The sequence below is a fragment of the Budorcas taxicolor genome, chromosome 14, assembly GCF_023091745.1.
Source record: "Budorcas taxicolor isolate Tak-1 chromosome 14, Takin1.1, whole genome shotgun sequence".
NCBI lineage: Eukaryota > Metazoa > Chordata > Mammalia > Artiodactyla > Bovidae > Budorcas > Budorcas taxicolor.
Genome location: NC_068923.1, coordinates 89,594,492 through 89,609,782, shown reverse-complemented (window position 1 = coordinate 89,609,782; position 15,291 = coordinate 89,594,492). Strand labels below are relative to the sequence as shown.

At 44.2% G+C, this 15,291-nt stretch overlaps 1 protein-coding gene across 1 annotated transcript in view; it reads left to right on the top strand.

The window, feature by feature from the left end:
- The window catches only part of ATP6V0D2 (ATPase H+ transporting V0 subunit d2), a 54,504-nt gene that overhangs the window by 24,899 nt on the left and 14,314 nt on the right, over positions 1–15,291 (top strand). The gene's annotated exons all lie outside the window — the stretch shown is intronic.

Genomic DNA, 15,291 nt, shown 5'->3' with positions numbered 1-15,291 from the left:
TGAAAAAAGTTTATATGTATGCATATATTTATATCTAAACCAACATGTAAAATGTACATAGCTGGTTTTAATTTTTTTAGAACAGTTAAATTATATGATGTATTGTTTACAATTTGTCTTTTTTTTTTTTAGTGTAATGTACTGATATTAAGAATTTTCTACAGAAGTGCATAATGTTGTTGTTTAGGGGCTAAGTCATATCTGACTCTTGTGTGACCCCACGGACTGTAGCCCCCCAGGCTCCTCTGTCCATGGGACTTTCCAGTCAAGAATACTTTGGTGGGTTGCCATTTCCTTCTCCAGGTGATCTTCTTGACCCAGAAATTGAACCTGTGTCTCCTGCATTGGCAGGCAGATTCCTTACCACTGAGCCACCTGGAAAGCCCATAAATGCACATAGATCTACCTTATTTTAAAGCATACATTGTATTCCGTTCCCTTTTTTGTCCATATAGTTTATTTCTTTGCTATTTCAAGTAATGCTACAATAGAAATCATTGTACCAATTATGTTTGCTTTCTCTTGCTGGCATTTCTTTACGAGGGATTTCCAGAAGTGAAACTGCTTTGTCCGTAACTGCAGGTTCTAGATTTTGACAGTTATCAGCAAACTGCTCTCTCATACTCCAACTATTTTGAAATCTTTTGTTCCTCTCCTTATCTTCTCAGCTGTTTCTTTTTTTTTTTTTCTTTCCTTATTGGAAGAAATAAGATTCTCCAAAACCTGTTGTGACTGGTGTTTTGAATATAATAAACATGAGATTCACCAGTCACTACTCTTGTCCAGATGGAGAACAGCCTATAATATACAGTCACAGCACGTTTACCTGTCTAATGGACAAGAAGAATCGCCACCCCATTGGAGTTTTCCTGTCAATTTCTGTAATATTTACATACACTGCTACGGAAGAGGCAGCATTGAAGCCATCTTGCTAATGTTATTCTTCTCAATAGAAAAGTATAGGAAACGCAAGGAATAAGCAGCTATGATCCCTAGAAAAAGTACCAGGTATCTCCTTCATCCTTTTCACCCAGGGACTATCAGAGTTAACATACTTGTCTGAACATAGGAAGAAACGTACTCATCCACTGAAAGAAATCATCACTGTGCTATTGTCCTGGGAAAGTAAGGTTCAGGCCTCTTGGAGGCCGCAAAAAAACGAACAGTCTCTAAGGATATTGTAAGGAATAAAGACAAGTAGGAATCATCTGTAAATAATTACATTTGAAATGAACATGTGAAATCACTTGCCCAAGATTACACAGTTGAATGGCGACAGAATTAATGCTGAATCCGGGTCTCAGCTCCTCAGATATATAATAAATATTTGTGAATGAATGAGCTGACTCCTCCCCGTGTTCACCATGGCTGCTGCCAATGTATACTGAAAATTAACTTTACACCAAGATAAATATAAATACAGAGCCTTAGAGACAGAAGAAAGATATCACTTCTAGCTAGAGATATTTTAAAAGCTTAAAATAAATATTTGAATATTGGCCTTAAAAGATGGGAAGGATTTCAGCATTTAGCAATTGGTGGGTCATGGATACTTTTTCCATCTAAAGAGGAGTAGGAGCAAAGACACTGAGATAGAAAAGGACGAATGAGTTTGAAGAATTTTTAATCCAAACAAATGGGTTAGACCACGATTGTTGAGAATCTTAAGTACTAGGGAAGAAGTACTAAAGATTCCAGAGCTACCACGGGTTTGAGAAATGCATAGTGACCAGCATTCTTGTTCGAAATGTGCTGTTCCAGCAATGCTGACTTCAGAATAGTTTTCCAATATTTTATTTTCCTGGAAGGAAAAAAAAAATGCACGTGACAGCAAAATGAATTGCTTTTAAAAACTGTTTTAATTTTCACTTCCTCTATTTAAAAAGTAGGAAACTTCAGGGGAGTAAGACATGTTGCCCCGAATGTCCAGTTTCAAGAAGGAGCAGAATATTAATGGAGAGATTCTAAATCTCAACAGCCTGTTCAGCAAATCAGACTAAATGCAGGGCTGCCCCACCCGAATATGTAGGATTAGCATTGGACTGAGTACATCTGGGGTAACACAGAAATGTTTATCAGTGCAGTCAAGAAAAGCTTTCATTTGAAAATTACATTGGAAATACTTCCTACCTGGCCCTGTCATCTGCTTTTGTGCTAAGTCGCTTCAGTCGTGTCCGACTCCTTGTGACCCCATGGACTGTAGCCCGCCAGGCTCCTCTGACCACGGGATTCTCCAGGCAAGAACAGTGGAGTGTCGCCATGCCCTCCTCCAGGGGATCGAACCCACGTCTCCTACGTCTCCTGCGCTGGCAGGCAGATTCTTCCGCCTGAGAAGCCCAGCCCCACCGTCTGTGTCACAGCAAAGAACCAGCGGGGTTGTTAAGGCGGATCAGGCCCTTTCACCGAGGAGTGTTGCTGAGCATGAAATAAGTGCAGCTAATGCATTTCACACGTCCTCCCCGCACACCTTCCATGAATTGTGCATTTTATGTCCCTCTTCCTGTGTTTTCCGTATGTACAAGCGTGACCCGGAAACATACACAAGCCTGCTCACCCAGAACAGAACTGTGGACGCTGAGAGCACGGCATGACGGTGCAGATGAAAGGATGCTGACCCGGCCGCTTAGGTAGAAGGAACCAGTCCTGCTATCAGGGTGTGCCTCCCGTGATGAAGCCAGACCTTAGTCACAGTGCTTTGAGATGGTGAATCTATTGCCCATCTCCAAGTTCACCAAGTTGTTTCCTATCCAGCCGTGCCTGGAGGGGGGAGTTCAGTCTGAGTCATGAAGAGCTTCCATCTTCACTAAGGGGCTCAAGCTTTTTTTATACATAAAAGCAGCTATCTTTTATGATGAGTTAACCAGCATGTTCTGAAACTAGTGATTACATTTCCAAAGAGAAAACAGTAACCATTTTCAAGTTCAGATATCTTAACGGAGACATCGTATGAAACGATGACCCCGCAAGGATAATTCTAGGGCTATAAGATGCAGAACAGGTTGGTAACAGATTTTGTAAAATATATAAATCAAACCCGAGGGCCAGTATCCCAACAGGTATCGCGGTTTATGTCCTGTGGGTGTTCTGTCTCCCAGATGACTGTAGCCCTCAGCCTCATATCTCCATGCCATACCAGGGGTTAATCCCTTGTCTTCTAAGAGCAATAGGTAAATTTAGAAAGGATTCTATTAACTAGAACTAACTGTGAAAGTACAGAGATATAGAAATCTCAGGCTTGGTGAAAGAGTATAAACATTGCAAAATTTTTACACTAAATATTATATATGCAGCTTCTAATCTTTTCTTCCTCTTCCTCCAAGGTCCAGTTTACAGGGAATTAGCTTCCTCTAAGGGTATGTGACTCTCCTTTACTGGAGGCACTGTAGTAGTGTTTTCATATGTAAGACTAATCCTGGTGCCAGCAATTCAAGTCGAATAAATATTTCCATTTGAGACTGAGGAACTGGAGCTCTTTTTAAACTGGTTGTTAAGTAATAGAGCTGGGCTGAGCATTAGGCTTATCCGTTTTGAAGCTTGGCCTCCTTTTACTATTATGATTGATTTACAAACTGTTTTCATATGTGTGATTTGACTTAACTTGCACAGCAATCGTGTGAAGACAATGGTATTCTGCCCTTTCCCACCCCTTGATGCCAAGCTTCTTAAAAAAGGGTGGTCTCTACTCCTATTTTCTCACTTATTTTCTCAATCCACCTCAGTCTTATTTCCAGCCCCACCATGCCCTCAAAATCACTCCAGTTGCTAAGTGTAATGGGTATATTGTCAGCCCTTTTGTTAGATCTTGATTTCTTAAACCATTCCCCCATAAAGGGAACCGACATTCCTTGCAAAAACAGCTATTCTAGGACTGGAGTGAGAAATATGCAAGATGAACTTGAACTATCTTGTAACACCAGAATATGAGGATGTGAAAAATGAATCAGAAGAACCTGCAGTGGTTTGGGGTGTGTTAAAGGAGCTCACAGGAACGGACTGCAAGAGCCCCCAGGGGCCAAAACTGGAGCAATTCGAGCAGCCAATTAAGGGAAGTTGTACTGAATTATCATCCAAAATATAAAATAAATAATGTTTAAGACCATCCTGGTCTAAATAAATGATTGGCTAACTTAATAAATGAGGGAGAAGAGACACGTCTCCCTTGCAGAATGATTTGTGTAGACGCTCCACCCTCAAGGAGGGTACCATATTTCCCATCTCTCTTATGCTTGACCTCCAAAGAGGACAGTATGGAAAGAGGAGGCAGGGCCTTTTCGGTGGAGGAGTCTGGCAAACACTGCCTCAGCCGGGTGCCCGTGATGGCGCCGGCGGTCATGAACTGTGCTGCCAGGAGGCTCCTGTGATAGAATGCGATGGCAGTGGCTCTTCGGGCTTCTGCTTTGCAGGTGGAGGTGCAGTTACTCATCTGCAAGGGTGGCTGGGGGTGTGTGGGGGCAGAGCCCTTCTCCAAGCTTCTGGATTTCAAGCTTCCAACTTTTCCCTCTGCACTCTTTAAGATTAAGACTCCCCTGGCTCCACCATCCATCACACCAGGGACTCAATGCAAAGCAGCAGTGAGTCCCAAAGCAGAGGAGAAGAGAGGAAAGGGTGAAAAACTGTTCAAGGAAACAATGACTGAAAACCCTCAGAATTTGGCAAAAGACACAAACCTGCTGATTCAAGAACTAAACGAATCCCAAATAACAGAAACCCAATGAAATCCAAGCCAAGATGTGTCAGAGTCAAACTTGTGAAAGACAAACATAAAAATGCCTGAAAGCTGTGATACTCGTGGGGAAAAAGCAATGTGAACAATGGTGAATTTCTCATTATAAACCATGGTGTTCAGAAGGAAGAGTTATAACATTGTTTAATGCTAACGGGAAAGAAATGTTAACCCAGAATTCTGTATACAATGAAGGCATCTTTCAAGAATGAAGGGTGACTCAAAACAGCCTCAGAATGAAAACTAAGAATTTGTGGCCCATCAGTTCAGTTCAGTTGCTCAGTCGTGTCCAACTCTTTGCAACCCCATGAATCGCAGCACGCCAGGCCTCCCTGTCCATCACCATCTCCCAGAGTTCACTCAAATTCATGTCCATCGAGTCGGTGATGCCATCTAGCCATCTCACCCTTGGTCGTCCCCTTCTCCTCCTGCCCCCAATCCCTCCCAGCATCAGAGTCTTTCCCAATGAGTCAACTCTTCTCATGAAGTGGCCAAAGTACTGGAGTTTCAGCTTTAGCATTAGTCCTTCCAAAAAACACCCAGGACCGATCTCCTTTAGAATGGACTGGTTGGACCTCCTTGTAGTCCAAGGGACTCTCAAGAGTCTGCCCCAACACCACAGTTCAAAAGCATCAATTCTTCGGTGCTCAGCTTTCTTCACAGTCCAACTCTCACATCCATACATGACCACCGGAAAAACCATAGCCTTGACTAGACAGACCTTAGTTGGCAAAGTAATGTCTCTGCTTTTGAATATGCTATCTAGGTTGGTCATAACTTTTCTTCCAAGGAGTAAGCGTCTTTTAATTTCATGGCTGCAGTCTGCAGTAATTTTGGAGCCCCAAAAAATAAAGTCTGACACTGTTTCCCCGTCTATTTCCCATGAAGTGATGGGACCAGATGCCATGGTCTTCCTTTTCTGAATGTTGAGCTTTAAGCCAACTTTTTCACTCTCCTCTTTCACTTTCATCAAGAGGCTTTTTAGTTCCTCTTCCTACCCTAAAAGAATGGCTGAACAAAATTATTGAAACAGAAAGGAAATGATAAAAGAAGGAATCTGGAACTATCAGGAAAAGAACAACAAAGTAGGAGGAAAATGTGAGTAAGTGCAACAGACTCCCTCCTCTTGATTTTCTGTTTTATCTTGATTTTCTGTTTTATCTTGATTTTCTGTTTTATCTTGATTTTCTGTTTTATCTTGATTTTCTGTTTTATCTTGATTTTCTGTTTTATCTTGATTTTCTGTTTTATCTTGATTTTCTGTTTTATCTTGATTTTCTATATTATAGTTGACAGTTGAAGCAAAAATTAATATTTTTCCAATGTGGTCTTTACTGTATATGGAGGAAATATTTAAGACAGTTCTGTTATAAGTAGGGAAGGTAAGGAGAAATTTTAAGTGATAAGATTTATGTAGTTTCTAAAAAAACTAAACGTACTCTACCATACAACTCAAATTGTACTTCTAGGCATTATTCCAGATAAGTTGAAATTTATTTCTACATAAAAACTGACACACAAGTGTCCACATTTACATTATTTACAGGCAACAATGTGTATGTATTACATGTATCTCAGGGGAATTAAGCTGAATTAAAATATCCAATCTCAAAATGTCACATCATATATAATTCTTGTTAAATGTGAATCACAAAAACGGCAAAGCTATAGAAAGAACAAAGTAGTATTTGCCAGAGGTTCAGAGCTGGGCTTCCCAGGTAGCTCAGATGGTAAGGAATCCACCCGCAATGCAAGAGACTTGGGTTCAAACCCTGGGTTGGGAAGATCCCCTGGAGGAGGGCATGGCAGCCCACTGCAGTATCATTGACCTGGAGAATCCCCATGGACAGAGGAGCCTGGCAGGCTGCAGTCCACGGGGCCACAAAGAGTCATGACTGACTGCCTAAACTTTACAGCGCAGGAGATGGTTGATGGGAAAGGGGTCTGACGATGAAGGGGTGGCACGCTGGAGGCCTTTAGATGACAAGGGAGTTCCGCACCTTGACTGTGGCGGTGCCTGCACCAATCTACACATGGGGTAAAGTAACACAGGACTAAACACACGCAGAGGATCAATGTCAATTGTCTAATGCCAGCATTATAGCGATGAAGATGCAACCCCTGGTGGAACCTGGGTGAAGAGGACGTAGGGCCTCTCTGTACAATTTTTGCAACTTCCCAGAGAATCTATAGTTATTTCAAGATTAAAAGCTTTAAAAATTTATTCCATATGGTTGTATCCACATGGTAGTAACAGTAATAATAACTCGTAAAATCTCTTCTAACATCTGAAGCCTATGATCACAGGAAATGGAAAATTAGTGTTTAATTATATGTATATAGAGAGAGAAACATAAAAGACTTTCAACATAAAGACATAAACGCTATATTAGTGTAAAATTTCATCAGAGAATTGGAGTAGAAATGACATTTCCAGAAAAAAAAAGAACAACATAATTTCTTTCTGTTTATGTATTTATAATTGAATAGTGGTGGTGTCTTAGTGAGCTTGAGTTTCTATAACAAAATGGCACGGACTTGGTGACTTGAATAATTGGACTTCATTTCTTACTGTCTTGGAGGCACGGAAGTCCATAATTACGGTGCCATCCAGTTTGGCCCCCTGGTGAAGGCTCTCTTCCTCACTGTGCCCTCACACAGCAGGAGAGAGAGCAAGATGCCAGGTGTCTGTCCTTAGAAGGGCACTAATCCCACCATGCAGGCTGCACCGTTGGGACCTCACCTGAACCTAATCAACAGCTCCGTGGCCCCAGCTCCACACGCCATCACACGGGGGCTGGGGCTTCAATCCGTGGCCCCAGCTCCACACGCCATCACACTGGGGCTGGGGCTTCAATCCATGGCCCCAGCTCCACACGCCATCACACTGGGGCTGGGGCTTCAATCCGTGGCCCCAGCTCCACACGCCATCACACGGGGGCTGGGGCTTCAATCCGTGGCCCCAGCTCCACACGCCATCACACTGGGGCTAGGGCTTCAACATGAATTCTTTGTTGTTTAATCTTCCAGTCGTGTCTGACTCCTTGCAACCCCATGGACTGCAGCACACCTGGCCTCCCTGTCCCTCACCATCTCCCAGAGTTTGCCCAAGCTCATGTCTATTGCATCAGTGATGCCGTCCAGCCATCTCACCCTCTGATGCGCTCTTCTCCTTCTGTGCTCAATCTTGTCCAGAATCAGGGACTTTTCCAGTGAGTCATCTGTTTGCATCAGATGACCGAACTTCCGGAGCTTCAGCTTCAGCATCAGTCTTTCCGGTGAATATTCAGGGTTGATCTTCCTTGAGGTTGACTGGTTGGATCTCCTTGCCGTCCAAGGGACTTTCAGGAGTCTTCTCCAGCATCACAGTTCAAAGGTATCAATTCTTTGGTGCTCTGCCTTCTTTACAGCCCAGCTCTCCCAGCCATACCTGACCACTGGGAAGACCAGAGCCCTGACGATATGGACCTTTGTCGGCAGAGTGATGTCTCTGCTTTTCAACATACTGTCTAGGCTTGTCATCGCTTTTCTGCCAAGACGCCATCATCTTCTGCTTTCACGGCTGCAGTCACTGTCCACAGTGATTTTGGAGCCCAAGAAGAGGAAATCAGTCACCACTTCCACCTTTTCCCCCTCTATTTGCCATGCCAAAATGGGGTCAGATGCCATGATGTTAGTTTTTTTAGTTTTTAGTCTTAAGGCAGCTCTTCCACTCTCCTCCTTCACCCTCATCAAGAGGCTCTTAAGTTCCTCTTCACTTTCTGCCATTAGAGTGGTATCATCTGCATGTCTGAGATTGTTGATGTTTCCCCCACCTGTCTTGATTCCAGCTTGTAACTCATCCAGCCCAGCATTTCTCATGATGTGCTCAGCATATAGGTTAAACAAACAGGGTGATAGCAGACAGCCCTGTCATACTCCTTTCTCAGTCTTGAACCAATCGGTTGTTCCATACAGGGTTCTAACTGTTGCTTCTTGACCCACATACAGGTATTCTCATCTCGCTGAGAGCTTTCCAAATTTGTCATGATCCACACAGTCAAAGGCTTTAGTGTAGTCTATGATACTGAGATAGATGTTTTTCTGAGATTACATTGCTTTCTCTATGATCCAGCGAATGTTGGCAGTTTGATCTCTAGTTCCTCTTCCTTTTCTAAACCCAGCCTGGACATCTGGAAGTTCTTGGTTCAAATAATGCTGAAGCCTAGCATGCAAGATGTTAAGCATGACCTTACTAGCCTGGAAGATGAGTGCAATTGTCCAGTGGTTAGCACATTCGTTAGTACTACCCTTCTTGGGAACTGGGATGAGGATTGACCTTTTCCAGTCTGTGGCCACTGCCGGGTCTTCCAGATTTGCTGACATAATGAAAGCAAAACCTTGATGGCATTATCCTTTACGGATTTGAATAGTTCTGCTGGAATTTCATTCAACATGAATTTTAGGAGGCCAAGAATCGGCCTGTAGCAGATAGTATCCAGACAAGTCACTGAATAATTTAATTTGACTGATTTAACAGGTTCACTTTAAATACTGACATCTATGATATACCAGAAATATCTTTGCAGTATTTGAGTTTGCAATAAAAGGTTTTATGTATCAGCTTAGAGTAATTGAGCTAGCGCATCCTTTCCAGCAATTGTCTCCTGTGGTTCCACGGCAACGCTCTTAAGCCTTGCTGCCTTACCCCACCTGGGAGGTCACGCCTCCGGGACATTATTGTAGTTAACTGCGCTGACCCCTTGCCTTACAGCCTTGAACCAACTGGTGCTGTTCCTGAACCAGTCCAGGCCTGACACCCTTCACAGCAACTCCCCAACTCTGCAGCTGCTTTATCACATGTACTTTCTGATCAGGGACTTCTTTTGCTCTAAAGCCATCGATAAAACTCGACTTGTTTGAGATCTTCTAGAAATTTATTGAAATCTTTTTCCCCCTCATTTCACTCTATTGATGAATGTTTTCCTTTTCATATACCTTGAATATTAATGTGGTTTGGGCAGCGGGGTCAAATGGTGCATGAAATTCTCAGACCAAAATCCGACCAGAGAAGCCTGAAGGATTTGTAAAATCCCCTGGCTTTTCCCTGGGCCTACCATCTTAGCAGATGTGTCTTCAGAAAGGACGTGACCACTTTCTTCTGAACCTCTCCTAACTATATTCTTAAAAGAGCTCTCTCTCTTTGCCTAACTGTCTCGTGCTAGAGTGCTTAGGGAATGATGGTCATTTCTCAGCTGCTGCTAATGACAAGTACTTAAAATTTTTATTCATAGAACAGTTCCGCTAACACTGAATTATGGCTCTCTCTAGTGTCTGACCATTTAGCAACTGTTATATTAGCTCAGAATTCGATAGTTATATCACAGGGAAGTTAATTTAGTTAGCTTCAAGATCCTTAAATAAGTTGGGGGGCAGAAGGAAAAAGAACAGCGCTAAGGCGAAGCTGCTTTGTCTGAATGGAGCCGGGCTCTGGTGGGGGAGTCCCAACCCTGCCCCTCTCCAGCAGCATGACCTTGGACAAGGTGTGGAACCCCCACAGCCTGATTGCTCTGTGTAAAGTGGCCTTTAAGCACTGACTGGTGGGGAGTCTTGAGTAGAACCATGTGTGTATTGCATGTAATGCCTGACACATGTTGACAACCTCAAGAAATGCTGGCATTTTTAAAAATTAGTCTTTTTAAAATCTAAACTTTTTAAAATCGTGTCATTTACTCTCACAATTTTAGGTTCATTCATGTGCTTCCCTGGTGGCTCAGCTGGTAAAGAATCTGCCTGCAATGTGGGAGACCTGGGTTTGATCCCTGGGTTGGGAAGATTCCCCTGGAGAAGGGAAAGGCTACCCACTCCAGTATTCTGGCCTGGAGAATTCCATGGACTGTATAGTTCATGGGGTTGCAAAGAGTCGGACACGACTGAGTGACTTTGACTTCACTTCATGATTTTCACAGGTGCCAATGTCAGAGTTATAGAAGAAAACATTTAGAAGGGGCTCAATGAGAATGGTTGTCTAGACCATGAGTGGGAGAAACACTGACCCAACTGAAGGGACTCGGGTCTTGGCTCTGTTACTACTTATAAGCACAAGTATTTGAAACATGAGGAGTTTGAACTAGGTAAGCACCCAGTTCAGTTCAGTTCAGTTCAGTGGCTCAGTAGTGTCCGACTCCTTGTGACCCCATGAATCGCAGCACGCCAGGCCTCCCTGTCCATCACCAACTCCCGGAGTTCACTCAGACTCACGTCCATCGAGTCCGTGATGCCATCCAGCCATCTCATCCTCGGTCGTCCCCTTCTCCTCCTGCCCCCAATCCCTCCCAGCATCAGAGTCTTTCCCAATGAGTCAACTCTTCACATGAGGTGGCCAAAGTACTGGAGTTTCAGCTTTAGCATCATTCCTTCCAAAGAAATCCCAGGGCTGATCTCCTTTAGAATGGACTGGTTGGATCTCCTTGCAGTCCAAGGGACTCTCAAGAGTCTTCTCCAACACCACAGTTCAAAAGCATCAATTCTTCACTGCTCAGCTTTCTTCACAGTCCAACTCTCACATCCATACATGACCACAGGAAAAACCATAGCCTTGACTATACGGATCTTTGTTAGCAAAGTAATGTCTCTGATTTTTAATATGCTATCTAGGTTGGTCATCACTTTTCTTCCAAGGAGTAAGCATCTTTTAATTTCATGGCTGCAGTCACCATCTGCAGTGATTTTGGAGCCCAGAAAAATAAAGTCTGATACTGTTTCCACAGTTTCCCCATCTATTTCCCATGACAGCCATTTTGCTTTTTTGCATTTCTTTTCCATGGGGATGGTCTTGATTCCTGTCTCCTATACAATGTCACAAACCTCAGTCCATAGTTCATCAGGCACTCCATCTATCAGCTCTAGGCCCTTAAATCTATTTCTCACTTCCACTGTATAATCACAAGGGATTTGATTTAGGTCATACCTGAATAGTCTAGTGGTTTTCCCTACTTTCTTCAATTTAAATCTGAATTTGGCAATAAGGAGCTCATGATCTGAGCCACAGTCAGCTCCCAGTCTTGTTTTTGCTGACTGTATGGAGCTTCTCCATCTTTGGCTGCAAAGAATATAATCACTCATGTGACTTTAAACTCAAACATGACTCAAGTGACCCATTAGAGATTTCATTCCTAACCACTGGAGGCATGGCCCTGAAGGTTATCAGGATCAGTCTGGAGAGAACAAGTTATCTTCTGGGCATATCATCCCCATCCACCCCAAATCGCCACTCATTATGCACCTGGTGCCGGCGTGCTGGAGGTGAGGAAAGAGACACCTCTCCCCTGCCGTGGTCCAATCTTGAGTTCTCGCTTTGTTTTCTGAACAAAACTATGAGAACTGCCATTATTATCCCATCTTGAAAACAAGGCCACTTAAATGAATTGAAATAAAGCAACTCAATCTCCGTATGCCTTTCTCTTTGCAATGTAGGACCTAGTCTCTGTTAACTTAAAAAAAAAGCACCCGATACACACATGTGCACACACACACCCATGTGTGCACACACCCACATGCACTGTACAGGCATGTGCTTGAGTTTTGTTACCTGTGGGCTGACTTCTCACTGACTGTTCGCCCCCGTCAACGTAGGCCTAATAGTCCTCTGCAAATCGGGAATGTTGGCGGCTCCCCTGCTTCTACATCACAGGGTTGCTGTGGGGAACAGTTAAACATCTGGAGTCTGCTAAGATTATTAAGTGCTGGCAATTCCCCTCTCAGGTAATAGCTTCTGAGCCATAAAGGGACAGTTAAATAAGCACTTCCATTTTAATATCCTTTTCAGGAGATAAAAAGGATTCTCCAATTCTATAAAGTCTAAATTTGGCACTGCTGTTTGGAGGGGGTGAAGAAACTTCATAGTTACACAATTTCATGAAGGGATACGTGCCTTCTTCTAAACTTCTTTAGGTAAAATTTTTCTTGGGATAACTTTTAGAAGCTCAGGTGCCATGCAGGAGACTGTTTTCCTGCTGGAAATGCATTCTTGCCCAGGAAGTCCGTAACCCAGGCAGCCAGACTCCAGTGACTGTGCCTCTGAGTGGACAGGCTTATTTTCATCCAGTGAACGGTGGGTTTGTCCTTTTTCACACTCATTTATCCCATTTGGCTGTGTCTGGTCTTAGTGGCGACCTGTGGGATCTTCTGCTGCGGGGCATGGGCCTCTCTGGCTGCAGCGGGATTCTGCGTGGGTCTAGCTTCCAGCACACGGCTCTAGCTGAGGCACGTGAGCTTAGTTGCCATGTCGCATGTGGGATCTTGGTTCTCTGACCAGGGATGAAGCTAGCGTCTTGTGCATTGCGAGGCAGCTTCTTAACACTGGACCACCAGGGGAAGTCCTGAAAGGTGTTTTATTTTCAAGCTTAAACTGCGCAGAGGTTGAGTCCCATCACTGCCAAACCTGAGGACTGTGTCTCATCACTTAGCTGTCCCTTCCATCTCTTCCACCTCAGCCTCTCGCTGCCTCTTTCCCCTCAGCTCTTAATCATGTTCTCTTCGCTCCCATCTTTAGGGAAAAAAACACCAAAACTGGAAATCCAAAGTTCCTTCAGCCCCTAGGTCTCCATAGTTACCTTCCGCTGCCCTGTAGCGTGAACTCTTTTAAAAAACAAAATGAACAAAACCTCTTTACTTCCCACTCGTTTTAAACACACAGTAGCCAGGTTCCTGCCTTCTCCCCTTTCCCTTCCACAAGCAAATCCCCCTGAACATGTGCTCGCTCTGGCGTTAGAGGGCTTCTTAGCGGCTGCATCCCAAAAACACTTGGCTTTAGTGTCCACCTTGATTTTCCCTGGTGGTTCAGAGGGTGAAGCGTCTGCCTACAATGTGGGAGACCTGGGTTCGATCCCTGGGTTGGGAAGATCTCCTGGAGAAGGAACTGGCAACTCACTCCGGTACTCTTGCCTGGAAAATCCCATGGACAGAGGAGCCTGATGGGCTATATTCCATGGGGTCGCAAAGAGTCAGACACGACTGAGCAACTTCACTTCACCTTGATTTTCCTGTGGCCTTTGACTTCTTTCTGAAATGTCCTAGAACTCCCTCCTGTGGCTTTCTTGCTCCCGTCTGGTCATTCCTGCTGAGGTTCTGTCCAGGGCCTTGAATGTTGGGGTTCCCCAGAGTTCTCAGGACGGAACTCTTGAGGTGCACTCGAAGGTGTGACCTCAAGCATGCCCAAACACCTGCTTCTACGTTTAAACTGCCCCCCACCCGCCCCACGCTGCACCCGGTCCCCTGACCGTCTCTGCCCCACCGCTGTCTTCAGGACTCAGATGTCTGAAGCCTGCCTGGGGTCTCCTCCTAGGCATCTGAGCTCACTCTGCCCAAAACCTGCTCCTATTATAACCTGCTCTTCCTCCAATGCTTGCATCTCAACAAACACCTCCAGCTTCTAACTGTTAAAACCAGAAACCGATGCGTCATCCTTGACAACTAAACACAACATAACCTGAGCGTTCAGAGAAAGTTTCCAGGAGCAGACGGAGTTTGACGCATAGCTCTCTCATTTGTTAGCTGTGTCATCATGGCTGAGATTTTTTACCTGTCTGGGCCTCTAGTTGCTCGTCTGTAAAATTTCACTAATAATAGTACCTATTATCATCACAGTGTGATTATCATAATTAAATAAAAATGCAGTATAACTTTTGAAAAGCATTTTACTAAAGTGTGCTTCCCTCTCCTGTTTTAATGCCTATCCTGTCTATGTAGATCATAATTCTCTCCTGTCCTTAAAGGCACTCAGCATCTCCCAGGGCCCTCGATCTAAATTCCTCATCTTGTCCTTCAGGACCCCGCCTGTTCAGTCTGGGCCCCACCTCCAGCACTCAGCCTCAGGCAAAAGGATGTCCTTGTTCCTGGCTCTCTGCCTCTGGGGCCTTCCACGTGTTCTCCCTTCTGCCTGGAAGCACTCTTTCACCCCTTTCCCAGCCGCTTTTGCTTGGACAGCTCTTGCTCATTCTGCAAGTTGCAGCCTGATGTTACTCCCTAGGAAGTCTGATCCCAGTTCAGTTCAGTTCAGTCGCTCAGTGGTGTCTGACTCTCCCCCATGGACTGCAGCATGCCAGGCCTCCCTGTCCATCACCAACTCCCAGAGTTTACCCAAACTCATGTCCATGGAGTCAGTGATGCCATCCAACCATGTCATCAGTCTGATCCCAGACGGGTTTAAACACCTGGCTCTGAAGCTGCACACCACCCCACAATCTCTACGCAGCCGGTGTGCTGCACTGCAGGGCATCCCAATGGGTCCTTGTCCAGTACCTCCCTTAAGCTATGTTCGCTACAAAGGAGGCGACTGTGTCTCTCTTCTCAACCTCATTGTTTGGAACATCCTTGGAATATAGGGCTTTGTATTGAAGGAAGAAATCACATCAAGTGTGAATCTACGGACGCTTGGGGTTCTGGGAGGGGGAAGAAGCTAGAAAGTTCACTCTCTTATAAGAGAAAAAAACTGGAACAGTCTAATTTTTAATAAATAAAGCATTTTAATTTTAAAATGAATATTTTAATTTTATTCCTTTTTATTTTAAATACTTAAAACTTCGAAT